Here is a 26,496-nt window from a genome sequence, read left to right as displayed (position 1 = left end):
TTTTGTACTTCACCTATTACACCTAAACATATGGTTTGTTACTCATTAAATATTATTATTAGTTATCGTAACTTTATATTCATGCACCCTAAGTATAGGGAATGGAATTTTATTGTATTCCCTATAATGTATACTCAGGGTATGCTTTTGTCATCTACTTCTGAAGGAACTCATTTAACTATAGATAATGATCTAAAGTACTGGTATCAGTTGATATCTGATAATAAAGTTAAAAATCTAGATTTCTTAAAACAAGAATTTGATCTAAGAGAAACTTGCTGGTTAGAGGTTCAGACCTTTAGACAACATCTCATTAATAAAATAGATCTAATGTCTATAACAGTTAAAGAATCTATTCCAACACTGATTGATTACTTGATATTAAATTTACAACATAAAGTTTCTGATAAAGGTAAACTTTCATACATACATAAAATTATCAGACAAGAAACTTTTACAGTGTAGATTCATACTGGAATTATTTCACTTCTATTAATGGGGACCCACCAAATCAACAAGATAAACAATATATATTGGAATCTGCTTATAGAACTACGTCTTCCATTGTCTGGAGACTTTATACATGGAAATTTTACATAGATCTTTTATACACCTTTGATGATGAATAAAATAAATAATAAAGATAATTTATGTAAGAGATGTAATGTAGAAATTAATGCTGACTGGGCTCATATGTTTTATGACTGTATAAAATTGAAAGAATACTGGAAGTCAATTAATGAATTTTTGCAGGCTCTTTTTACAGATAATTTCATTATTTCTAAATCTCTTATATTATTCAACACACCTGTACCTCAAAGTGTTAAAAAGGTTAAGCTTCCCTTGTTATGGTCTATTCTAGCAGTGGCTAGGAAAATAATAACTAGAAATTGGATTTCAGATACACCTCCTTCATTCAATGAATTCAAAACTGTTATGAATATAGTGTGCCATATGGAAATAAACACAATTAGGACAAGAACAAATAGAAAAACATCTTATTATATTGTATGGGATAATTTACAAAATTTGTTAAAAAAATTTTAATTTCAATAACATGGTATTTTAGTTTAATTAATTGATCTGATTATAGTGGATGTCTTTGTAAATACTTTAGTTGTTTTGCTGAATATTATAATAATACCTATTTTTAATTACTTGTATAAAATTGTTATGATATTTCTCTTATATGTTAAAACAATAAACCTGTTTTGAAAAAAAAGGAATGCATGGATCATGCAATCCCAAATAAAACCAAGACCCAATCCTCCAAAGTTAGGCGTCCTGTCTGGTGGACCCCAGCCATAAACAAACTGTACAATAGAAGGAGGAAGCTACTACATGATAGAGCAAAATCCCAAAAAGTGAAGGCATCTCTGATCAGTATTAGCAAAAAACTACGGGCACTCATAAAATCGTCTAAGGCCAGCTTCGAGAGAAAAATTGCACAGGACACTAAGGATAATCACAAGGCTTTCTTTAGTTATGTTAGGAACCTGGGTGGGAATTCCCAGATATGCTCAGAATTAGTCCAAAATGACAAAAAATACACCGAACCCACAGACATTGCCAACATCCTAGCTGACAGGTTCAGCGCAAACTTCTCCCCCCCCCTTCCCCACCAAAAGGGCAAATATCTATCCCAGCAGAGTGCTGCCCCCCTGACATCTCAGATGCTCAGGTAAGAGCCGCCCTCTCCAAAGCAAAAAACACAGCATCAATGGGACCAGACAATGTCCCGGGCTGCGTCCTATATGAACTCCAAGAAGACCTAAACCCAAACATAAAACTACTGTTCAATCTCAGCCTTACTACAAGATATGTACCCAAAGAGTGGCGTACAACAACAGTGGTCCCTCTCCACAAAGGTGGTGCCTCAACAGATCCTGGAAACTATCGCCCCATAAGCTTGACTAGCTTGGTCTGCAAAGCTATGGAAAGGATCATCATGGACCTCATAAATAAAGATATTGGCGACCTACAGACACTGGATCCTACCCAGTTCGGCTTTGTTAAGGGCAGATCCTGCCTCTTAAACCTGGATGATTTCTTTGAAACAGTCACCAAGGCCATTGATGAGGGGAAGGTGGTCCACACAGCCTACCAGGACCTTGCAAAAGCCTTCGATACAATACCCCACTCGGGCATTATAGATAAGCTCACCAGCTTAAATATAAACCCCTATGTCACTAGATGGGTTGCAAACTGGCTCAAGGACAGAACCCACATGGTTAGAATTGTTGGAGGCATGTCAGACTCCAAACCAGTTACAAGTGGCATCCCACAAGGCTCAGTCCTGAGACCTCTCTTGTTTGGTATATATTTCTCGGAGGTACAGGCTAACACGGAAGGACTGTGGCTGACCAAGTTCGCAGATGACTGCAAACTGGGCGCCATAATAGACTCTCCAGCCGACACAAGCATCCTACAAAAGGGCCTCATAGAAACAGACAACTGGTGCCAGAGCTATGGCCTCAAGCTAAACGCCAAAAAGTGTATAGTCATCCCCTTTGGCAAAAACAATGTGCCCACAAATTACCACATAGGTGGTATTCCATTAAGTACGGAAGAAGTAATTAGGGACCCGGGGACCCAAGTTGATAGCAATCTCTCATTTGACAACCACATGGCCAAAGTGGTTAGAAAAACATTTTATATAGCCCACCTAATCATGAAGGGATTCACATCTAGATCAGGGGAGGTCATCGTGCCTCTTTACTCATCCCTCATCAGGCCCATAATTAAGTACAGTGCCCCTTTTGGGATGTACCTTACCAGACACCTGCAGCAAATGGAAAGACCCCAAAAGTACCTCACCAAGAGGATCAAAGGGCTCAAACAGATGCCATATGCTGCCCAGTTAAAGAAACTCCAGCTCTACTCAGTGGCATACCGCCTGCTCAGAGGTGATCTGTGCCTGCCGTATAAGGCCATGTCCAACCCCGAATTAATGGACATGCTGCACCTCAGAAAGTCCAAATCCCATCGAGTTATGCGCTCGAGATACTTGAACCTCAGCACTGAAATAAATAGGACATGCTGGAGGGACAGATTCATAACCCAGGGGCTCCCTTCACTCTGGAATAAAATCCCAGTCCAGGTTAGGCAGAGTCCCTCACTGACTCTCTTCAAGAGGAATCTTGATGAGTGGATGGGAGATAGTAGGTTTACCCCGGGTATCACTTCTGTGTCACTGTTAGACAGAGGCACAGTATACTAACCTCGAAAAAGGGCATAGCAAAATTCATTTAACATGGGTGGCGAAAGCCAAGCACACTCCGGCTAGGCTTATAAATGCCCTAGGGCAGATAGCCTGGTATGAACCTATGAACCTAATAGCTCTAATAGTACGAGGCCATACAAGATTATGGCCATTCCTAAAGTCAGCCATGTCTCTCTCTAATTTCCTTCTTTTATTTAGAGAGAGACGCTCCTCATAAGCTGCAACATTAATAAATACATTGTCAATCCCGTCATTTACCATTGCACATTTAAACTTGGAGCTTAGTTCTTGTTTCAACTGAATGGCTTTATCCATAAGTTCCGTCTCACTAGGTGCAAAAAAGGCATTCATAAGTCAAAGATAATTAAAGCTTAGTTCTAAATTCAAATTCTGCCACTTCTTTAAGAGCTCTGGGAAGGTGTCACCATAGGTAAGCATATGTACCACCCTCAGCCCCCGGGGAAACCTCTCTATAATGTAAGCACATTTCAAAATGTAAATGTTACCATTGTGCCCTTTTTAAATTATACAATGTATTCTCAAACTCTTTCAAAGTTGACAAAAAGTCATTCATATCAACAATCTCTACAGCAGCAGTAGGCATACCTGTTAATACTGTATTAAGAAGTGGATTATTCCCCATATACAGGAGGTGTTCAAAACGGCACATAGGTGGTGATTGATCTAAAACATTATAGTCCAGTTCAATATTGTTTCCCTCAGCCATAGATTGTGGTGTGGTTAAATATAAGTACTCCTGTTTTCCTTTGTTCCAGGTATTCCATTGAATAACCATCCTGAAAACCTTTCTTTATCAAATTTACATGTTCAATTCTTTCTAAGTGTGTCTTCTGTAACATAACTATTTGCACTAATATAGTTTACTACTCTTTCTTGTTTGTATTTATCTGTGAGGCCATTTACATTTAAAGACATTAAAGAAAGCATCATTTTATTAAGAGTTATTACTCCCACTTTTATGTATAACATCTTTTCTGTTAAATGTCTAGTTCCTGCTTTTGTGTTACATGCATATACTGTTTGGCAGGTTCAACTTTTATACAGTTGTGTCTTGTCATATCCACTTGAGCCTATGTTACATCTTATAAAACTTGTTGTTTTATTGAACGCCCTCAAACAAAACAAACAAATACACCCCCAATATCCCCCTAAAACCTATTAACAGTACGAACACACACAACTATGTACACCTTCAAATATCAAATATATGAAGTTTCACCCTCCTAAAGTCTTTTGGCTTTTCCCGGAACATCGGTCCACGATTGGCAATGGATTTTTACGGTGCCAAGTTGCCAGCCCGACGCCCAACCTCCAAAGAAGGCACACCCATTCACACACGCACCTACCTGCATGTCTTTAATGTCACTCAACTGTGGGGAGGACATGCAGACTCCACAAAGAAGGTGCTCCAGCTGAGAATCGAACGGGAGAACCTCTTGCTGTGAGGCGACAACGCTAACCACTGCACCACCATGGCAAGTCCCAAACTGACAATCCCACTCACAGACTTGAGTTAACCTAAAAGAAAGGTTATCCATGCTAAGATGTATGGTGCAGCATATGCTTCTACTAAGTACTGATTGGTTTTGTCTTATCATTTTAGCTCTTCCAGCTGGGAAAACCCCGGAATGTTTTCAGAGAACATTATCAACCTTGGAAAACCCCCTGAATGCTTTCACAGAACAATATCTACCATGGGAAATCCCCTGAATGCTTTCAGAGAACATTATCTCCCAGCAAATGTCTCTCTTTTTTTTCCCCAGCCAGCCACTCTCCACCAGACTGTAACCAGTTTCTCTTTCAGATTGTCTCCATGGAGACATGAGAACGAAGCAGCCAGTTTCTCTGTATCAGATTGTTTCTATGGAAACATGAAGACCAACTGCAGAACTGTTACTGAGTGTGACACTGCCAGCCCAGCTATCTGGAATTTTGTGGATAGTCATGTGGGATTTGTGAATATTAATGTGATTCATATGCTTGTCTTACAAATGTAAGAGAAATATATGTTATAAGTATATTAAACTACTGGTGCAGAAGTGTGTGTTGGGGTGTATGTTATATCCTGAGCTTCAAGAATGTAACCATAGTGTACCTACTGGAAAAGAACAGAAATGTATATAAGCTGTATACCTGTGAAAATGTATGTTTTAATAGTAGAAGCTAGAACTTACAGAGTTAACTTGCAACACTTCAAGAAAATAAGTTGAAAGGTAAATTGTTCTATGGTTGTGTTATTTCTCAGTAAGCAGACACAATGTCCAGAGCTAAAGGTTTTCTTATTGTCTTGAAACATAAATAATTACTAGGTTTCAAATGTACAAGTGTTTAATTGTTTTACAACTTCCAGTTCTGAGCAAGCATCTGAGAGATGTGCATTTTTCACATAAAAATGTTAAATTTTGTTAAGTTTCTGTTAGTCTGGGAAATAAAGGCAGGTGACAAAGAATGATGTCATCCAGGCTAACCCAGCAGTAATATATGATATTAATTTAAGAATTCTCTCAGAGAGACTAGACATTTTGTATCTTGTCTTGGACCTAGAAACATCCTTTCATCATCATCTGCTTTTGCCTTGTCATTAGTAACTAGGGTACATTAAATTCTTTTAGATATAGTTAGAAATATAGTAAATTTCAGTTTAGATGTTTTCTGAATTATTTGAGACTGTCCTCCAATATTGTTTTAAAATATTTCCTGTGATTCTGAACTCTGACATAACTTTGTTAATTGAGTATTGTCTTCTTCTTTTATTATTTATTATTAAATATATTTAAACCTATCTTTGTGACTAATATTTGTGAGACATATTTAAGCTCTTAGGGTACTTGTATATGTATTGGGTGACACTGTACAGACCACTCCTAAATACCCTTGGTCTAGGTCACACTTACCATTTGGATAATAGTAGCATTACACAGTAGGATTGGTCACCTTTTGTAAGGGCCTTTGTAGTAACTGATAAGTAGTAATTGGTTGGCCATGGTGGGATGCCCACATCACATATTAATTGGTTGATAGTGGTGAGTTAGCCACATTACATATTAATTGGCTTGTAGTGGTGTGGATTTTGAATTCCTGTAACCTGTGTACAGTGGTCACTGAAGGTGTTTGTACTCTCAGTCAGCCACTCAGTGAAATTCAGAGTTCATATCACAATTGTTTTATTTTTTGTTAGCTTAGTTAGTCAGGGAGAGCAGGCAAGCAAGTCAGCAGAGAAGTATGGAAAGCTGACAAGGAGCCAGTTGGCTGAGATGTGCCAGGCTAAAGGACAGACATGATTGCAGCTTTAGTCACAGCTGCATCACAGAATAGCAACCAAGAGGACAATCAGACTGGCCATGGAGATGTACAACTCTCAGACAATGAACAGCTCAACCTATCCACAAAGGACTTAAACATCCGTCTGGCATTAGAGACTTGAGCTGGAGTCCAAGCATTTGGAAATAGAGGCAGGAGAGAAACTGAGATAGGTTGAGGAAAATGAGAAACCATGATGACTGGAGGCTGAGGAAGAGGAGAGGCAGAGGCAACTTGTAAAGGAGATGCTCTTTGCCAGAGTCCTGGAGATAATGGGGAAGGGAGTAACCGAACCGTAGAAGCAACAAAGGTCAGTAAATTTCTTCCACAGTTTACAGAGAGGCATAATTTTGATAGTTTCATTCACATGTTTGAGAGGGTATGTAAACCGTATAATGTTGACCAAGGGCTCTGGGTACGGTTCCTGACCCCCTTACTCCACGGTAAAGCAGTAACTGCAATTTCTAAACTGTCTGATACTGATTGTTTAAATTATAATACAGTCAAAATGTGTTTGCTAGATTGTTTTAAGTTAACACCTGAAGCTTATAGGAAAAAGTTTCATGAGCATAGACACAAGGCAGATGAAAGTTTGTGTGAATATGTTGCTGAACTAAGCACTTATTTTCATAGGTGGGTGAGTGGATGTCAGGTCACCACTTTTGAAGGGCTGGCAGACCTTTTGGCGAGGGAACAAGCCCTTAGCACTTTGCCTGAGAACATCAGAATCTGGTTAGCTGATAGACAATGCAATACTGCAGATGAGTTGGGAAAGAAGGGAGACCTATATCTAGTAAGCAGTGTGTCACTGCACAGGAAAGGGACACCCAGTGCTGCTCATGGGTCTAAGGAACACATGGTGGGCAGCCCAGACTGTCCCAAAAGAGTCTGCCAGTAGCAGGGGAAGCCACTAGTTCAGGTACACATCCAGGACCATGGGTTACATGTTTTAAATGCAACCAGTGGAGCTATGTAGCATATAGATGTCCACAGAGGCAAGGTGGGGAACAAAAGGTGGAAGAGCCAGTAACTGGAAATGACAAAATGCAAACAGTAGGTTGTTTCAAGACAAAAAGGGTACCAAACTACCACAATAGTTTATCTCCTCTCTTAGTGAATGGGAAAGAGGCCATGGCTGAGAGAGACACAGCCTCTGACCTAACCATTGTGAAGTCTGCAGTGGTTACAGAGGAGCACTACTTGCTTTGCCAATCTACTCCAGTCAGAGCTTTAGGCAGGACCCCATTCCAAATACCTTTGGATAGGGTTCACCTTGACTGGGAGGGTGGAAAAGGAAGCAAACAAGTAGGTGTGTTTGAGGATATCCCTGCAGATGTCTTGACAGGGAATGATTTTGATAATGCCGTACCCTGTGTGCATGTAGTTACATGTAGTCAGGCTTGGAGACAAGCATGTGGGTCTGGTAGCCTGGGGGAGACCTAGACAGACCACACGCTTGCATCCAGGACTGGTGAGGTGGTTACTTCAGGGAGGGAGCTACCCTGTAGCAGTGAGACTGAAGGTGAGCCACAGCTGCTTGTGGGTACTGATGTACCCTTGGACAGAGTGACTGCAAGGGCAGAGGTAAGTAGTAGTACCCAGGCTGACAGTGAGGCACCACTGTCAGAGGATACTAGACTTCCTGTGGAAGTGGAGCTGGGAAGGGTTACAAAGAGAAAGATGAGACAGGCTCAGCTCTCATACCCTACATTACAAGGCCTGAGGCAGGTAGCTGGTGAGGGACTTGATTCTCAAGGGAAGGGGGAACCTGTATACTGGGACAAAGGGTTACTGTATAGAGAGTGGACCCCTGAGGGAGGGCTTGAGGGTGAGAGAATACAGCAGTTGGTAGTGCCCAGACCCTACCATCTGAACTCCTAGCCATAGCCCATGATATTCCCTTTGCAGGTCATATGGGCATAAAACATGCAATGAGAGGTATTATGCAGAACTTTTATTGGTGTGGGATTTCCAGAGATGTAACATGTTACTGCAGGACAGCCAAATGGTAGGCAAGGCAAGGCAGGAGACAAGGCAAAAGCTCCTTTGATGTCTTTGCCTATGATTAAGGAGCCATTGCAGAGGGTAGCTATGGATATTGTGGGGCCTCCGAGTACCCCAAATTCCACAGGGAAAAACATATCCTAGTGGTAGTAGATTATGCTACCAGATACCCTGAGGCAGTGGCTCTGTCCTCCATTGAGGCAGAAAAGGTGGAAGGTGCTTTGTTAGAGATTTTCATCAGGGTAGGTTTCCCAAAAGAAATACTGACTGACTGACAGAGGTACCAATTTCAAGTCAGACCTGCTAGCTTGTCTGTGGAAGTACTGTGAGGTGAAGTGCCTAATGACCATCCCCAGGCTAATGGTCTTGTTGAGAGGTTAAACTCTACACTCAAGATGATGCTACATGCATTTGCAGACAAGTTTAAGAGGGACTGGGACAAATATTTTCCCCATCTGTTTGCTTACAGAGATGTTCCCCAGGAATTTACAGGTTTTTCACCCTTTGAGTTGTATGAGCATAGGGTGAGGGGACCTCTAGATTTGATTCGGGATGAGTGGGAGGGTGAGTATGAATTCCGCAAGGAGTCTGTTGTGGCATATTTCCTAAACCTCAGGACAAGGCTCAGGGAACTCATGGGTTTGGCCCAGGAGAACCTGCCAGAAGCCCAACAGCAGAAAAAGGTGTGTTATGATAGGAATGCTTGAGCTAGTGTGTGTGCTGTAGAGCAGCGGGTAATGGTTCTCATTACTGCCAGACACAACAAGCTGCAGGCAACCTGGGAGGTACCCTATAAGGTGGTATGGAAGGTCAGTGATGTTAACTACATGATAGAACTGCTAGGCAGGAGACAGGGGCACAAACTGCACCATGTTAACATGATGAAACCGTACCATGGTGGGGAGGCTCTTGTGCTGAGTATTTGCAGTGGATTGCAGGAGGAGTCTGGGGGGGGGGTTTGGTGACTGATCTCAGTGAGGCTCAGACTGACATCTCAATGGAAGGAGTCGCAGTGTCCCAGCAGCTACCCCCTACCCAGATTTGAAAAATCCAAGCAGTGTTACAGCATTTTGGGGACATTTACACTGGGAAACCAGGGTGGGCCCACCTGGTGTAACACCAGGTGGATACAGGACCCCCAAAGGTCTATTAAGCAGGCCCTTTATAGGGTGCCTGAGAGAGTCAAACAGGCTCTGATGGAGGAGATACAGGAAATGTTGGAACTAGGGGAAATTTAGGAGTCCAGCAGTCCCTGGGCCTTCCCAGTGGTGCTGGTACCAAAGAAGGATGGCAGCAGTAGGTTCTCTGTGGACTACAGGAAATTAAATAGTCACACAAAGTCAGATGACTAAGACAGATGAAGCCCTAGAGCAGCTTGGTGGGGCTAAGTATCTTACCAACATTGATCTTACCAAGAGTTAACTGGCAGGTGCCCTTGACTCTCAGTGCTAGAGAGAGGTCAGTCTTTGTGATTCCTTTTGGCTTGTATGAGTTCACAAAGATGACATTTGGGATGAAAAATGCCGCAGAATCTTTCTGGAGGCTGGTAGCTTGTATCCTAGCAGGAGCAGGAGATTTACCTATTCCTTACCTAGATGATATTGCCATCTACAGCCATTTCTGGCAAGAGCACCTTCAGCATGTCAGGGAGGTGCTCGGCATACTACAGAAGGCAGAGTTGACCATTAAGCCCAGCAAATGTCAGGTGAGTATGTCAGACATCTCTTACCTGGGACATAGAGTGGGGAACCCACCAAAGTGGAAGCCATTCAGGCATGGCCTGCCCTGCCCTGTTACCAAAAAGCAGGTGAGGACATTCTTAGGTACAACAGGGTACTACAGAAAGTTTGTCCCAAGTTATAGTACCATAGCTGCTCCCCTCACAGACCTGACAAGGTAAAACAGGCCAAATAAGGTAGTGTGGACACCAGCGTGTGAGCAGGTATTCCAGAAGTTTAAAGGAGTTTTGAGAGGACCATCTGTGTTAGCTAGTCCAGATTACAGCAAAGAATTTGTTGTGCAGGTGGATGCTTCAAACCATAAGGTGGGGGCTGTACTTAGCCAGATTTCCTCAGAGGGAGAAGAGCACCCAGTGGTATATCTCAGTCATAGGTTCCAACCCAGGGAGGAAAGCTATGCACCTGTAGAAAAGGAATGCCTAGCCATAGTGCAGGCACTGTAGAAACTTCAGTCTTATCTGTATGGAAGGAAATTCACTGTAGTTACAGACCACAATCCTTTAACATGGCTACACCGAGCAAGCCAGCAAAATGCCAGGTTACTAAGGTGGAGCCTAGCGTTGCAAGCAGAGGATATGACAGTGCAGCACCACAGTGGGATTAGCCATGCCAACACAGATAGGCTCTCAAGATATGGGAATGGGGTAAGATATTCCCAAATAGGTTCACCCTCTCAAGCAATGTTTTTCAAGGGTCAGTTGAAAAACTGCACTGCCTCAGTAGTCAAGGAGTCTCAGTCCTCACCACTGGCAATAGTGAGGGACATGCACAATGGGAGGATGACAAGTACACACACAGTAAAATGCAATTTCCCTTAAGAGCACACAGAGATCAGTCAGTCTGAGGCTGGTTTCTGCCTCTTTCTTCAGATCCCTAGTAAGACTCCCCACTGGCACATCTCTAGGGTTAAGATCTCAACCGAGTGATCAAGCCAAAACCTCCAGCACTCTCTCTGTCCAGCCAGTGCTTTGTTTCCCTCCACAAGTAGCTGACACAAACACACACGCACACTTTGAGATTTTATTTATGTACACACATGCACACAATCCTGGGGAAGGCTGGCACAGGTTTACTAGCTATGCCTCCTTCTACCCAGACTATAAGGTAGTTATCACTGCCACCAACAACTACTTATCAACTACTTTTACAAAGGGTGGCCAATCCTACTGTGTAATGTTACTATTATCCAAATGGTAAGTGTGACCAAGACCAAGGCTGTTTAAGAATGGCCTGTATAGTGTCACCAAATACTTATGCAAGTACTGTAGGTTCATAGATTCATAGGTAGGTACTAGGCTATTGGCCCTAGGGCCTATATAAGCCTAGTCAAACAGTACCCTGGCTTTTGCCACCCAAGAAAATTATTTTCCTGTGTCCCTGTCAAGCAGAGCCGCAGAAGTGATCCCCGGGGTGAATTTCCTATCTCCCATCCAGTCATCAAGATTTTTCTTGAAGATTGCTAATGAGGAGCTTTGTTTGATATAGATAGGTAGTTTGTTCCAGAGTATGGGAAGTCTGTTGGACAGGAATCTATCTCTCCAGCATGTTCTGTTTATTGTGGTGACAAGGTTTAGCTCCCTAGAGCATGTAGCTTGGAGGGATTGGGATTTCTTTAAGTGGAAGACACAAGCCGATGAAAACACAAAACTGAAAACTGGTTGCAGGAAGGAAGGCACCAAACACAAAATGTAAGAACAAGCAGGTTAATCCAAAATGAAGTGCTTTTCATCACAGTAAATACTGTGACTTCTTCAGATAAAAACAACATTGAGTGCATGCCCTTAAGCAGTCAATGAGCAGTAGTTAATTAGTTAGATAATTAACCAATATTAGTTAATCAGTTTATTTCTTTAAGTGGAGCATGTCCAACAGCTCTAGGTTTGACATAGCTTTGAATGTTAGGCAGAGATCGCTTCTGAGTAGATGATATGCAACAGAGTAAAGCTGGAGTTTTCTGAGATGGTCTGCGCAGGGCATCTGTCTGAGGCCGGTAATCCTCTTTGTGAGGTATTTCTGGGGCCTTTCCAGATGTTGTAGATGTCTTGTGAGGTACATACCAAAAGGAGCTTTGTACTCTATAATAAGTCTAATGAGTGATGAGTAGAGGGGAACAATGACCTCTTTTTTCCTGAATGAGAAACCTTTTGTGATGAGGTGTGCCACGTAGAAGGATTTCCTGACTACTGTGTTAATGTGATTATCAAAGGAGACACTACTGTCCACTTGTGTCCCAAGGTCTCCTATTACACTTTTGGTGTTAAGTAGACTACTGCCTATGTGGTAGTTCATGGGTACAGAGTTTTTACCAAAATGGATGACAGTGTACTTTTTGGCATTGAGCTTGAGGCCATGGCTTTGACACCAGGCATCTGTCTCAGTGAGGCCCTTTTGTAGGATGTCCACATCGTTAGGAGTTTTGATTATGGCTCCTAGTTTGCAGTCATCTGCGAGCTTTGTTAGCCAAAGACCTTCTGTGTTAACCTGTACTTCAGAGAAGTAGATACCAAACAGGAGAGGCCCTAGGACTGAACCCTGTGGTACTCCCACTTGCACTAGTTTGAAGTTGGATTTAGAGCCTGCTACTTTCACAGTGTGGGTTCTGTCAGTGAGCCAGTTGGCAAACCCATCTTGTGACATAGGGATTTTATACCTATTTTAGTGAGTTTATCTATAATTGCAGAGTAGTGGATGGTGTCGAAAGCTTTGGAGAGATTTAGATAGGCTGTGTGAACCACCTTACCCTCATCTATGGCTTTGGTGACCACTTCAAAGAAGTCTATCAGGTTTAGGAAACATGATCTGCCTTTTACAAACCCGGACTGGGTAGGGTTCAGAGTTTGGAGATTACCAATGTCATTGTTTATAAGTTCCATGATGATACTTTCCATAGCCTTGCAGACCAGGCTCATCAGGCTAATGGGGCGGTAGTTCCCGGGGTCCATGGTGGCTCCCCCTTTGTGGAGTGGGATAACCATTGCTGTGCGCCATTCAGTGAGCACAAAGCCTGAGGTGAGGCTATGACTGAACATGGTACTTAGGTGGGGTGCCAGTTCATTCTGTAGTTCATGTAGAACGCAGCCTGGGATGTTGTCATCCAAATAAAGGAAGCCAGTCTGGTTGTCCCCTGCCATAAACAAACTCTACAACAGAAGAAAGAAACTGTTGCAACAGAGAGTAAAATCCCATGATTGGAGAAACTCCGTGGTTAGCCTCAGTAAGAAGCTGAGATCGCTCATAAAATCCTCCAAAGCTAGTTACGAAAACAAAATCCCAACTGATTCTAAAGACAACCACAAAGCCACATAAACCACATAATTAAGCCAAGCTAAGAGCTTAAATATGTCTCACAAATATCAGCCACAAAGACAGGTTTAAATATACTGTATTTAATAATAAATAATAAACCAACAAGACAATACTCAATTAACACAGTTACTTCAGAGTTCAGAATCACAGAAAATATTTTACAACAACATTGCAGGACAGTCTTAAATAAATACAGAAAACATCTAATCTTTACTATATTTCTAACTATATCTAAAAGAAATTACTGTACCCTAGTTACTTACTATTAGCAGGGAAAATGCAGATGATGATGAAAGGATGTTTCTAGGTCTAAGACAAGATACACAATGCTTAGTCTCTCTGACAGAGTTCTTAAATTAATATCACATATTACTGCTGGGTTAGCCTGGATGACATCACTCTTTGTCACCTGCCTGCAGTTCTCAGGCTAACAGAAACTTAACATGTGAAAAATATATCTCTCTCAGATGTTTGCTCAAAACTGGAAGTCATAAAACAAATAAATATATCTCTCTCAGATGTTTGCTCAAAACTGGAAGTCATAAAACAAATAAATGCTTTTACATTTGAAACCTAGTAATTATTTATGTTTCAAAACAATAGGAAAACCTCTAGTTCTGGATATTATGTCTGCTGTCAAAGGAAAAAACTTCAAAGACCAATACACGTAAGGTTCAGTTAAGGCACTTTACTTTACTTTACTTGCAGCAAGTTGACAAAAACATGCAAATACAAGGATTTGTCTAACTACTAACAGGAATTATGTTCATTCTTATACTATTTTACAAGACATGGCCTTCTAAGCTGACGTAATCAAACACAACTTTTAGCATTGTTCTACAGCAGATGTTACTTCAGATTTTCTGCTGACATGACTAGATTTGTGAGAAACTTTTCAGAAAAACAACCTGGCCTTGGTGACTTTTAATCCGTTTACAAGCATCTATTGTACAGTATTACTTTTCAAGGTACTCCTCTAATACAGATACAAGCAAATGCTGATTGCAGTTCATATTTTCAAGCAGGCTTTGTACTAATTATCTGTAACTTTTACAGCTGTGTATTTTCTCATGGCACAGCGGAACTTCTTGTCTAAGTTTCATACAAGTAGTATTGTTCTATTCATTATTTTCCTAATGCAAGCAGAAATCACCTGCTTCTCAGTAAATTTCCAAGGCACAAGCAAGATTTTAGCTAACAGTACAAGGTCAGAAAGCAACTGCAGTTTGTGCAGATTTATGCAGTATGAAATAGAATAAATGTGTTAACTCTTTTCAAGCTTCTAAATGCACTAAGCATATTGCTAATACACACATTAATACATATTTTTCTAACATCTGCTTACCGAGAGATAACACAATCATAAAACACTTCACTTTTCAACTTATTTTCTTGAAGTTTCGCAAGTTAATTCTGTATGTTCCAGCTTCTACTATTAAAACATACATTTACACAGGTATATAGTTTATTTACATTTCTGTTCTTTTCTAGTAGAGTGCACTGTGGTTACATTCTTGAAGCTCAGTACATAACATACAGTTCAACACACACTTCTGCACCAGTAGTTTAATATACACATAACATATAGTCCTCTTACACTTGTAAGACAAGCATATGAATCATATTAATATTCACAAATGACACACGACTATCCACAAAATTCCAGATAGCTGGCCTGGCAGTGTCACACTTAGCATACATATATTTGCTAGAAAAAAAGCCTCATAATATTCAATGTTCTTATGCATTTACTTGCTCTGTCATAAAACGTGTTACTAAGTCAATCTAAGGTCTTTAAACCAATCATTCCCCCATGCAAGAATGAGAAAAAGCAAATTATTTTTTATTTTATCATGCTTTTCAACCAGACTTTTTTTTTTACATTGCATTGCCTACATTTCTTAAAACTCAACAAGAAGAAAGACAGAAGGGAGAAAGAAATGAAAAAAAAATCAGCAGCTGTTTACAATCCCAATTGCATTTACAAATAACTGAAAATAAATTTATTTTATAGCATGCAAAGAAAATCACATGCCATATAATTGGTACTCCTTTTAAGAAAAAAAAAATCTTTACTTACAGTTAACTTTCTCCTTCCTCATCCCCTCTCCAAAGCACTTTCCCAAACATTAATGACATGAAGTAGGGCATATGCTTTAGAGTCCCCCACAACAACAGATTCTGAAAAAGTCCAATATTTCCTGATTTTCCTGTTCTGTCATATTTCACAAATATAATTATTGTATTTTAATCCCATTTTCAGTTACTGATTTTATTACTGTTCATCTCAAAAATCCTGTATCTGCTTAGACTGTGTAACTGTGACAATAAAGGCAACCCTGGAACATATAAAAATTGTTGGAGTGTATAGACCACCAAAGTCAAGTTTTGATGACCTAGAGGAATTCATACATTTCTTACATGAAACACAGGAGGGCAGAATAATATTTGCTGGGGACTTAAATTTACCAGAAGCAGACTGGAATAATATTGATTCAACAACGTTAGTAAAGAAAATATTCACAGAGTATATTCAGGAACAACAAATGCTTCAGATTGCAAAAAAACCTACCAGGGGACAGAATATACTAGATATTGTTTGTGTTCCTAAAGAAATTACTGTAACTTCAAGTCAAGTTTTACCACCATTGATGTGCATTGATCATGGGGTCATAAAGGTTAATTTGTTGCTAGATAATTCTGCCAAACTGAAATCTAAGTCAATGCACAGAAGGTTAATTACAGATTATAGGGAAACAAAAACGTGGCTATATAAAACTAACTGCAGTGAGGTGTTCAGTGGAAAAACTGCAGATGGAATGTGAAAAGTTTTGAAAGAGAAATTGTTTGAGTGCAAAAAGTCAAAAAATGTTTAACATCAGGATCTAGGCATGTAACATCAGGGGGGTATATTTCCCTAAGAACAAGATACCTGATTAAGGTGAGAGACAAAAAATATAAGAAATGGAAGAGAGGTCAAACTACAACTTTGAAAATTGAAATAAACAAGCTGGACAAACAGATTAAGAATAGTGTTAGACAAGATCAAGAAAAATTTGAAGAAAATTTATATAAAGATATTGAGCATAGTAGGAAACCTTTTTATAGATGCATAAGATGTGGAAGGAGTAAAGATACACAAATTGATAAACTGTGTACAGATTCTAAAATTTATTCTCATACACAACATATTATAGATATATTTACAAAATCTTATGCAAACCAGTTTGGCTCCACCACAGGGGTGGTAAGTTGTCCTAGTGACATCCAGGTAACCCCAGATACTGGAATCAAATTAGATTATATTGAAAAAAAAACTGTGCAAACTGGATCCAAACTAAGTGCAGGGAGGAGATGGAATAAGTAACAATGATTTGAGAACGCTTAAGCCAGAACTTACATTGCCATTACATCTATTATTTGCTAGGTCATATAAATATGGGGAGATTCCCCAAGATTGGAGATATGCACTTATTAAACCTGTCTTTAAGGGAAAGGGGAGTAGGACAAACCCAGAATCATATATACCCTTAAGTCTACTTTCATGTTGTGGAAAAATAATGGAGAAGGTAATACTGGATAAGTTATTGTCAGAACTGGATAGGTTGGGGCTTGAAACCACATATCAGCATGCATATGCTGAAAATAGATCTATTACCACCTGTAACATGATGTTCTTTAACAATATAATAACAGCTATGAATGAAAAATTGTGCTGTGATGTGATTTATATAGATTTAGCTTCAGCATTTGACAGGGTCATACACAAAACACTGATCAGTAAATTAGTACAACTAGGTATTGATGTATTGTTAAGATGGATAGCTGCAGGGCTTACAAATAAGACATGGCAAGTATCACACACCAACTGGACAGGTGAAATCCTTGGTTACAGTCAAGGTGTCCCACAGGGCTCTGTACTCAGCCCTTATTTGTTTAGATTATTTCTTTCAGACCTTACTTTTTTATCTGGGTGTTCTGCAGTCTATATGCTGACAACCTGAAATTTGGTAAACTGATTACAAGTGTTACAGATAAGGCATGTTTGAAAAATAATTTGACTAAATTGACCATTTGGGCACAGGAGAATAATATGTTGATAAATACATCAAAAACTAAGCATAGGAGATTTGGGAGACATAAACTGAAAGGTGAATATTTAATACAGCACACAGTGATTGAAACTATAGACTCATTTAAGGACCTGGGTATATGGGTAGATTCAGCTATGAGTTTTTCCAATCATATCAACCATTTGGCTAATGATAGTTATAGAACTATAGGTTGTAGAAAAAGATTTATAATGTCTAGGAAATCAAACATAATGACGTCATTGATTTTTAGTTACATTAGACCCAAACTTGGATATGGAATAACAATATGGAAACCCCATAGGAAAACAAGCATGAATAAACTGGAAAGAGTACAGCGGAAATATACTAACGGCATCCATGGATGTGAAAATCTAAGTTATTATGAAAGACTAAAATAGCTGAACTTGTACAGTGTCTCTTTCAGATATTTAAGAGGAGATCTTATTCAGGTATATAAGGCATTTAGGGACAGCTACCTCTGGGAATGTCTGGGGTTATCAAAAAGTACTAGAGAATCGCCAGATAACCTATGTAGAAGATTCTATAGGAATGAGAAGTGTACTAATTGGTTCTCTGACAGAGTAACTGATGCTTGAAACAGACTACCAAATTACATTGAAGCAAGTGCTAGTTTAGATATTTTTTAAAACAGCCTGGACATTTATTATGGGAACAAGTGTTTTGGCTAATGCCTGTGCTTGAAACATTTGTTTGTATGTATGTATGTATTTTCCAACATACTCTCAATTCTTCTACTCAACTGATGTGCTCCCTTCCTTCTCTGCAACATTTTCCGTTGAAAATGTTTCACGGGTATAGGCCCTCTGTGGTCTTTATTACGTGAAAAACAAGAAGCAGAATCTCCTGTTTCACATAACTTTTTGTTGGACCAACTTTTGTATTTCCTCCTTAGCATGTACTTCATCAAAAAGTGATTTTGTCCCACTGGGGAAGAATTACTTGAAGACAGCTGGATACAGCAGTCTGAATCTCATACCTGCATCTAGACATTTCCTGAATAGTGGAGTAAATCTGCTCATCTTCTGTCTTGTGTATGAGTAATCATTCTCCACAAACACTTGCTGTCTCCCACTTTTAGAACTTTGTCCTGCCACAGTTTTGTCAGAATCAACTCCTCCTGCTGGTAGGATTGCATCTTTACTCTTAAAGGTCTAGGTTGCTTTCTTATAGCCAGGTTTGGAGCATACACACGATGTACCATTTCAACTAGCCACTCCTGCTGTGGAATACCAGTCCAGTTTCTTATTTGTGCTTTCTTAATGCAGTCTGTTCCTTCCAGCTTCTCTCATATAGCTGAAAATCTCTGGTTTTCCCTACGTACTTGACCTCTAATTCTATTATTTTTTAAACCTCTCTTCCTTAGCAGTCTCATATTCAGCCAGCTTTTCTTCATTTCGACCTCTGACTTTTGCAGCTTTATCATCTCATCCGAATATCTGTTTAAAGCTTCTTCCATTTTTGCTAGCCTTTTGTTGTTTGTGTTGATATACTCCATCAGTGTTTTGTTTAGTTTAACCAGGTCTGTATGCAGTTGTCTTATATCTTCCTGTAGGTTATTGGAAGTCATGTCTGAAGGTTGCTTTCCATTTTGTTGGGACAGCTGCAGAACTTCCCTCAGTCTGTGTTTCTCCCTCATTTTTTGTAGCCGATTTTTTCCAGATCTTCTGTATTTCTTTATTCCTGGCTTACAGGTAGTGGACTTACTAGCCACTTACTGAAATTTACTCATAATCAGAAATCTACTAGCCTTCTCTGCTGAGTTTCTGTTTTCACACTGGGAGAGCTAGAAACAAGCTGTTACTCAACTTGCAGTCATTTTGGAAGCCAAATTTCATTGATCAGTTCTGATGCAAAAAAAAAAAACAAAATGGGATTTTACTAACTATATTACAAGAAGTATTGGGAAGCTGATGGAATTGGGGCCCTTTGGCTTTAACATGGGAAGGTCATCTGTGGATTACTGGAGGACATTACTCATTTTTTTTTTGGACTTGTTGAAAAGGGGAGACAAGGTATGGAGTGTCATTATTTTATATTTAATAAAGCATTTGATTTTAGCTGATTGGAATGTTTTGAGGAAAGGACTGAGATGAGCAAATCTTGACAAATGTTTCATTAGAATAATTAATGCGTTATATAGACAGTTTAGAATGAGAATAGTGGTCAGTGGTGTGAGATGAAGGGAGGTGGGAGTAAGGAGATGGATGGAGTGATGTCCCTTATTAAATGCAAAACCCTTACGGTTGGCGTGGTTTTGGTGAAGCCGAGGGTTTGGGTTTGGTCCCCGGTAGTATTACATTACACCCAAGCCAAACAAATTACTATTATTATATTTACTTAATTAAAAAAAATATTTACTTTATTCATGACATTATTTTTCTATAATACAACTTTACTGTCTTTTCTTACTTGATGTATAATTGTGTAATGTTTGATATTGCCTGCTGTTCATATAGCGCATCATCAGAACTGATTTAAGCGCCAAAAAGCACAATGGAGAAGAAGCTGTGGGCAAAGTTTTTTAAGAAAGATCGCTATGTTAAATGAGTTTAACATCATGAGAGCTTAACAAAGGCTAGCGACAGTTTTAAAATTATTTTAAAACATCTCCGTTGCTTTTTATGTTAAACTCATTTAACATAGCGAACTATAAAGAACATAGCGTCTTTCTTACTCGTTTGGCACTTAAGCTAAATGGGTTTAACATTAACAGACAGTTAAAAAATGGAAAACGGAGATCTCCGCTAAAGCTTTTAAATCTGTCTTTGTATATGTTAAACTGTCTTTACTTATGTTAATGTGAAAAAAGCGAGAATATAAATGGAAAAAAAGATCGCGGCGGACTGACCTTTCCAGTAACTTTCATTTCGATTAACGACGGCGCTGGCCAATCAGCGTGCACGTTTTGGGGGGATCATGGTATAATATTATTTATAGAATGTCTGGGTGATGTCTCTTTTTATTATTTATAGAATTTCTGGCTAGGCATGTGTAGATGTGTTTGACAGAGTGCAAGAGGCAGGGGAATGGATAAGTTCATGTTATTTTTGGACATAGTTGTACAATACTGCTAGGGGTATTAAACTGGCTCTAGTAAAATCTCTGGAAATCTTTGAAGAGTTTGGATTTCTGTCTGGGCTTAAATATAATCTAATAAAAATCAGTAATTGTACATATAAGAAGTGGTGGTGGGGGGCTCACTGAAAAAGAGGACAGGCTCTACATAATAGACAATAACACTAAATATTTATGAGTGAAAATATTACCAGAGTTTCAAGAGATGGTAGTGATTAATCAGAAGGAGTTAGCAGAAAAGGTTATAAAGCTGTAAAACAGATGGGTGTATGAGGGTTTCACTTTGCTGGGGTGTTAGGTGTGGTTAGGATGATGATTTTGGATTTTTTTTATGAAATATGGCAAATTTAGTGTGGCTTAAAACTTAAGTGAGCAAGAACTACATGAGATGTGGCAGGTGTTTTGGAGGGGAAAATGTCACTTACTAGGAGTGAGAAAATGTTGAGGGGCAGAAATGGAGGAATGTGGATAGATCGAGAATTTGAGCATTATATTAAAGTCTTTCGGCTTTTCCCATTTAGGGGTCGCCACAGCGGAACTCCGGTCCGCTAATGATTGGCAGTGGATTTTTGCAGTACTGAGTTGCTAGCCTGATGCCCAACCTCGAAAGAAGGCACACCCATTCACGCACATACCTACCTGCACATCTTTAATGTCACTCGGCCATGGGGTGGACATGCAGACTCCACACCGAAGGCGCTCCAGCCGAGAATCGAACGGGAGAACCTCTTGCTGTGAGGCAACAATGCTAACTGCTGCAACACTGCGGCCTACCTGTTAACTGAGACCATTTGATGCATAAGTGTAGTATCAGGAGAAAAGTATAACGAGTTGGAGAGGAGGTCTAAGGGTGATGGGAAGGCCTTGCACCAGAGGAGGAGACTGAAGGTGAGACTGTACGGGAAAACTAAATGATCACATAAAAAGTAAAAGTCCTACAAGGGAAAGGTTAGAGAACATCTGGTATTTGATGCATGTACAATGTAACTCTGGTAACGGAAGGAATGACTGTAGAGTAAAATGACTTTTATCATAAAGAGTGAGAATGACTAAAGTATAGACAAGTGAAGAATGCAGTAGAAGGATACACTGAGATGCATATTCATCAAAATGAAGAGAGTGCTGAGGACAGGTTTTTCCCACGGGTTGAATGAATGAGGAAGAAAGAAAGAAAATCAGGCTGGACATACTCGAGACATGTGGAGGACAGAAAACTGGGCAAATCAAACTTGCAGGACAGATGGGGCACAGAGGATGGGAAATGGTTAGAGGATGATTTTTGGTGAGATTTATAGGAGGCACGTGGGAAACATAAGGGTGTGATATCAGTATGAGATGTACTGATAAGAATATTGCATAGATGCTACAAACCCTAGTCAAGCTTCAAAGAGAAGGCCTGATGGTGGATGGTGATACAGAATGAATACAGATTATATTCATATACAGCAGAGATAGGTGAAGCTTAAGAAATTCTGTAGCAAGCTAGTGGAAGAATGGAGTGAAAGGATGTATATATATTGAGTTGAGGGAAATTTGGGGCTCTTAAATCCCAATAAACTGGTATGACTTCATTATATGGTCTTTGAAAATCAAAAGCGTTTAAGCATGGAAGCGAACAGAACAGATGGATAAAGTTGATATTTTGAAGAGGAACTTGGCAAGTGTTAGAAATTTGTAGAAGCAGTCATATTTAGATAGTCATGTGACATTTTTAAATATATGTGTGTGTGTATATATATATATATATATATATATATATAAAATATATAAATAAAATGTATTTATTGCATATATATATATAATGTGTGTGTGTGTGTGTGTGTATATATATATATATATATATATATATATATATATATATATATTCTATTTGTGTGTGTATGTATATATATATATATATATATATATGTGTGTGTGTAGAATTGTATTTGTGTGTACATGTGTGTGTAAGGGTAAGCTTTATATTGATATGGTGTACTTTAGGAATATATAACTATTCTTTGACAAAGTTCTTGTTATTAGTGCTGTAATTTGTGATGCTACGGCTCTGTTTAAAAGTCTTCTTCAGAGCTGGAGATGTGGTGATTAACAGGGCAGTTTATTTCACTGTTGGTGGTTAAATCTACAGGTTTATTAATGATGTCAAAATAGTATATGATTTGTTATTTTTGCTTTACTTGTCTGTCTTCCTTTTAATTTTAAAATCCAGACCCATTTGTTCCCCTGATGCAGCATTCCAAGAAGCCTATCTAACCTTCATTCCTCTTAGAGGGAGATGTCAGAGGCATAGGAGCAGACTAACTTGCCTGTAATTCCTCCCTGTCACGGCTTAATCCTATCCTGTCACACTTGGGGAATCTGTAAATGCTGTTGCTCCTTGTGACAGGCGACTGCATGTTCCCACATAGGAACAAGTCTCTTGTCTAATCTGCAGAATGGCATTCCCAGCCCAATGGCTTCTACATGTAATACCTCTACCTTCCTGTAGCAAAGACTGCAACAGAGGGTTAGATCAGTTCCCACCCTCATACATGATCAGGCTGATAACAGCTTGTCACTCCCTTGCTCCCTGCTGTGGTCCTCCCAATGGTTGGAGCCTTCAATGAGATATAGCGTGTTCAATGTTTAACAGCTTAGATTCATTTTCTTCTAATCAAGGCATTTATTATACTTGCATCTCTGTCTAGTAAAAACAGTATTCTTTCTCATTGGAAAGATTCCCCCTTATTGGACTATTTGAACCGTTGTGGAATTATATTGTCAAATTGTTAATTTTCAGATGACACATGGGTAATGTTAATGCTGCTTACACCTCTCCTTTTTTTCTATAATTGTTTCTTTCCTCTTTCACTAATGCGTGTCGTAATTGTTTTGCTGCTTTCTTTTATTTCAGCTTCTATAAGACATGTTGCACATGTTAATTTTGAATGTTTCAACAGTTTAAAATAACTAAGGTTTGTTTAAATCATTCTTAGATTAGTACTAGGCTGCTCTTGTGAGCTATTTTAAACTTAGCCAATTACCCCATGTAAGAATCAAACCCTACATTTTGTATCTTAGATTAGTACTAGGCTGCTCTTGTGAGCTATTTTAAACTTAGCCAATTACCCCATGTAAGAATCAAACCCTGCATCTTGTATCTTAGATTAATACTAGGCTGCTCTTGTGAGCTATTTTAAACTTGGCCAATTACCACATGTAAGAATCAAACCCTGCATCTTGTATCTGTAAGGTAAGCACTTTAACCATTATGCCAATCTCCCTGCATTAATAAAACAGTGCTGTGTAATCCATAAGCTCTAATACAATTTAAAATCAAAATTTATTCACATTATATAGCACTAGAAGTAGGTCAGAAATACTGTAATACATGAATTAGAAAACTATGAAGAGATAAAAAAATACTTCCTAAAATGATCTGAAAAATCCCAAAGACAGTGGATGACCAGATACAGATTCAAATAACAAATTGCAGGGAAAAGATTTTAAGTCCAAAATAAAATTAAACATATGTTGCAATTTTAAAATTGCAAACATGCAAAATATTGCTACAAAGGTTGTTCCTGCTTCCATCTGTCAGTGGATCACTAATTTTCTAACCAGTAGGAAACAGCAGATGAAACTGGGGAAATTTACATCTAGCTATCTCATGATCAATACAGGTGCCCCCCAAGGATGTATGCTCTCCCCACTGCTATTCTCTCTCAACACTAATGACAGCACCTCTAAGGACCCCTCTGTCAATCATATTAAATACATGCACGACACAACTATCATCGGGCTCATCAGGAATGGTGATGAGTCTGCATACAGATGGGAGGTTGAGCAGCTGGCCCTTTGGTGTAGTCAGAACAATCTGGAACTGAACACTCTTAAAACAGTGGCGATGACAGTGGACTTCAGGAGTGGTACTACAATATTATCCCCCCTCTCTATATTTAATAATGATGTGTCAGTTCTGGAATCCTTCAAGTTTTTCGGATCTATAATCTCCCAGGACTTGAAGTGGGAGAACAATGTAGGGTCCATCATAAAAAAGGCAGAAGAGCAAATGTACTTTCTGAGACAGCTGAGGAAGTTCAACCTCCCACAGGAGCTGTTGATTCAGTTCTGTACAGCAGTCAGAGTCTGTTCTCAGCTCATCCATAACAGTATGGTTTGGATTTCTGCCTAATCATGACAAAAATAGGTTACATCGAATAGTCAGGTCTGCTGAAAATATCATTGGTGCTAGTTTGCCCTCCTTACAAGACCTGTACTATTCCAGAGTTATGAAAAGGGCATGGAAAATCATCACCACCCCTTCACATCTAGGCCACCATCTGTGATAAGAGACAGGTGGACAGTAGTCTCTCCTTTGATAGTCACATCGCCACAGTAGTCAGGAAGTCCTTCTACGTGGCACACCTCATCATAAAAGGGTTCTCATCCAGGAAAAAAGACGTCATTGTTCCCCTCTACTCTTCACTCATTAGACCCATTATAGAGTACAACGCCCATTTTGGAATGTATCTCACAAGACATCTGCAGCAGCTGTAAAGGCCACAGAAGTACCTCACAAAGAGGATTACTGGCCTCAAACAAATGCCCTACACTGACTGCCTCAAAAATCTCCAGCTTTACTCTGTAGCATATCGCCTACTCCGAGGTGATCTCTGCATAACAGATAAAGCTATGTCAAACCCAGAGCTGTTGGACATGCTACACCTAAAGAAATCCCAATCCCTCCAAGCTACATGCTCTAGGGACCTAAACTTTGTCACCACAATAAACAGGACACACTGGAGGGATAGATTCCTGTCCCAGAGACTTCCTATAATCTGGAACAAGCTACCCCATCTATGTCAAGCAAAGTTCTTCATTAGCACTCTTCCAGAAAAATCTTGATGAGTGGATGGGAAATAGAAGTGGGATCACTACTGTGTCTCTGCTGGACAGTAGCACAGGAAAATAATTTTCTTGGGTGGTGTAAGCTATGGTACCTTGCTGGCTAGGCTTACGTAAGCCCTTATGCCGATAGCCTAGTACCTACCTATGAACTGTTACCATCAGCCAAAACAAGCAGATATAAGAACAGTTTTTTCCACAGGCCATCAAGTTCATAAATGGTTAACTCCGGTTATTAGGTTGGGGTATTCTTTTTCCTAAGCCTCCGTCGATTCTGTAGTATTGTTTACATATTGTTAATACTTGTTTATTTCAGAGTTTATTTCAGTATTTCCTGCACTGAGTTGTACTTTGCACCTTGTATGTATATGTATATTTACTTTGTTGTCTTGTTCTTAATAGTTGCATGTATGTATGTCTTTTATGTAATTCATACTTGGAAAGTCACTGAAATCGGAGTCAAATTCCTTGTATGCGCATACTTGGCCAATAAATGTGATTCTGATTCTGAAGAAGAAACTGTATCATGAGCAAAAAAACACATTAAATACTATTCAAGTTAAGATAAAATTCCATTTATTGCAGAAACACCAGAAATGCAGAAATCATAAGCTGAGTTATCTGAGGAAAAGAAAATCATGATCATTGTGTTAAGGTATGAAATGTTTTAAAAACAACTTTTTAAGTTTGAGTAAGCGGTGCTGAAGTTCTGAATGCCTAATTCAAAAACTCCAAAATGGCCCTCAAAATTGGTTAACTGCTGGGTGCCATAATACCAAGATATTTCATCTCTTCAACAGACCTGTCTGCATTTGTTTACTCCCTC

The sequence above is a fragment of the Protopterus annectens genome, chromosome 11.part0, assembly GCF_019279795.1.
Source record: "Protopterus annectens isolate FY-2018-M chromosome 11.part0, PAN1.0, whole genome shotgun sequence".
Classification (NCBI taxonomy): Eukaryota; Metazoa; Chordata; order Ceratodontiformes; family Protopteridae; genus Protopterus; species Protopterus annectens.
Note: the sequence above shows the minus strand (reverse complement) of the source record.